Source organism: Ranitomeya imitator, chromosome 4, assembly GCF_032444005.1.
Source record: "Ranitomeya imitator isolate aRanImi1 chromosome 4, aRanImi1.pri, whole genome shotgun sequence".
NCBI lineage: Eukaryota > Metazoa > Chordata > Amphibia > Anura > Dendrobatidae > Ranitomeya > Ranitomeya imitator.
The window spans coordinates 311,398,375-311,400,552 of NC_091285.1; the positions used below are offsets into that span (position 1 = coordinate 311,398,375).

A 2,178-nucleotide genomic window follows, 5' to 3' on the forward strand; every position below is an offset into this window, starting at 1 on the left:
CTGGATGAAGACCCTGTGATCCCGACTGACACCCCTGTTGGAGATGTAAGTACCTTATTTGCTTGCTTCCCTGTAAAAAGCTTTAAAACTTGGTCTCTCATGCCATAGTCGAGTAGAAAATAGTAACTAAGTTTTTCCCTCTTTTATTATGCTGCATTTTATCCAAGTTATCCCTTCCACTTCAGATAAGTAAAATCCTTAACCTTTTGGCCCCACTCAGTGCTCATACCGTTGAATGAAAAAAATCCTATCCTGTACTACTAGTTTCTCCCCTTAATTCTAAATTTTCTGTTCCTGCAGCAAGATCGGCATGATGATCTGTCCACCCCGACCAGTGAGGACCTGCTGGGAGATGAACCAAGCCGGGCGGAGGCTACTGAGGGGTCTACTGAAGACCCTGCACCCTCAACCCCCAACACACCTTATGTACCACGGCGGATAAACAATGGTCGTAAAAGAAAAGAAACCGTGTCGCCATCAACAGAGTTGGTCACTTTGGCGAAGCAAATGTTAAGCCAGCAGAGCCAAAGTACCGTTGACAGCTTTGCCAACTTTGCCGCTGATCGGCTAGGGAAGCTGCAAGACCAACAAAGGATACACGCCGAGAGGGTGATTTTTGAAACTTTGAGCAAAGCGGCAGCTGGACAGCTAGATGAAAGTTCAAGTGTGCAAAGTTTTATGGACCATTCATGGCAGCGAATGAATGAAACGTCTCAGGAAATGCGTGGCACACCATCACACCGTCAATTTAGATCACACCTGAACATGCCGCTTGCCCCTCCACCACAATATCCAAGGTTTTCTCATTCTTTTCTTGGGCAGTTATCATCTCCGCCCAGCCAAGGATTTTTGAACGGTGAAAACCATTATGAAGAATTATAGTTCCATTGAATATTTCAGGTTATAAGTATAATTGTAGTATAGTTAAGTTATTTTATATTAAAGAGTTAAATTTAAATGTTACTTTGTTAAAAATTGTTATAAATAAAATTGTTTTGATAATTCTAAACTTGCAGCCTGCTTTACTGAATTCAGCATATACTTATTTGCAGGTCTAGTAGGCGGGGTAATGGGCTGGGTGCATGTATACAGATGCATACATATAATGAGTGTACGTGATGAAACATGTTTGTTGTTTTTAACAAAGCGTACACATCAGGGGAGATAAACTGTTATTTTGTTTTATAAACAATATTAACATACCAACAACCTAATAACAAAATACAAAATAAACAAAATACAAAACCATCAACAAAAAAAAAAATTAATGGCTGCCGCTCTGCTGTTGTGCAGCCGCAAAACGATCCAGCATCACTCCGTGCTGTTTGACTTGCTCAGCCAGTGTCCCCTGTGTCACCATCATCCTCCTGTGTGATGCCTGGAGGTCCTCTAATGTTGGGATTTCTATGGAGGGAATGGTAAAACTTAGTTTGTACATGCATCTAATTATCATGTACGTGTTTGCTATTTAACACTTACGGTTTCCGGGTAAATCGGGTGAGGAAGAACTAAGGGACCACCCGGATCCTCTGGCATCACCGCCTAGGGAAAGATACAACACTTCATAGTACACGACAGTCCTATCCTTTTACGAGTTGTATGGACCTTTTTTTTTAGTGCAATAATTACCGGGGGGCATGACTTCACCCATGTCACGGAGTGATGCTGGCGAGCCTGTTGTTGGTGACGAGCCTGTAGTTGACTCCTGCTGGGGCTCCGGGTCTGCTGGTGCTGGAGAAAAATAAAAATATTACATTATTACATACCCGAGGTGCTGCACTGTAATTACTGTTGTAACAAATGTGCCGCAATATACAAGGCCGGATTTTTGGTCATATGATCAAAGGCCTCATTTGTATGCAGGACTGTGCACGAGGCGTGCGTAGCTGAGCCTGGTGTGTGTACGAGGCGTGCGGAGCAGAGCCGGGTGTGTGCACGAGGCGTGCGGAGCCGAGCCTGGTGTGTGTACGAGGCGTGCGGAGCCGAGCCTGGTGTGTGTACGAGGCGTGCGGAGCCGAGCCTGGTGTGTGTACGAGGCGTGCGGAGCCGAGCCTGGTGTGTGTACGAGGCGTGCGGAGCCGAGCCTGGTGTGTGTACGAGGCGTGCGGAGCCGAGCCTGGTGTGTGTACGAGGCGTGCGGAGCATAGCCGGGTGTGTGCACGAGGCGTGCGGAGCAGA

The 2,178-nt window shown here is 46.1% G+C and overlaps 1 long non-coding RNA gene across 1 annotated transcript; it reads right to left on the minus strand.

Annotated features, from left to right (window-relative positions):
* Positions 1 to 1,274: 1,274 nt before the first annotated feature.
* Positions 1,275 to 1,731, minus strand: LOC138674090 (uncharacterized). The gene is made up of 3 exons (XR_011320475.1): positions 1,630 to 1,731; positions 1,480 to 1,542; positions 1,275 to 1,404 (listed from the first exon to the last, which is right to left on the minus strand). It is a non-coding gene; the product is annotated as an uncharacterized lncRNA (long non-coding RNA).
* Between the last annotated feature and the right edge of the window lie 447 nt (positions 1,732 to 2,178).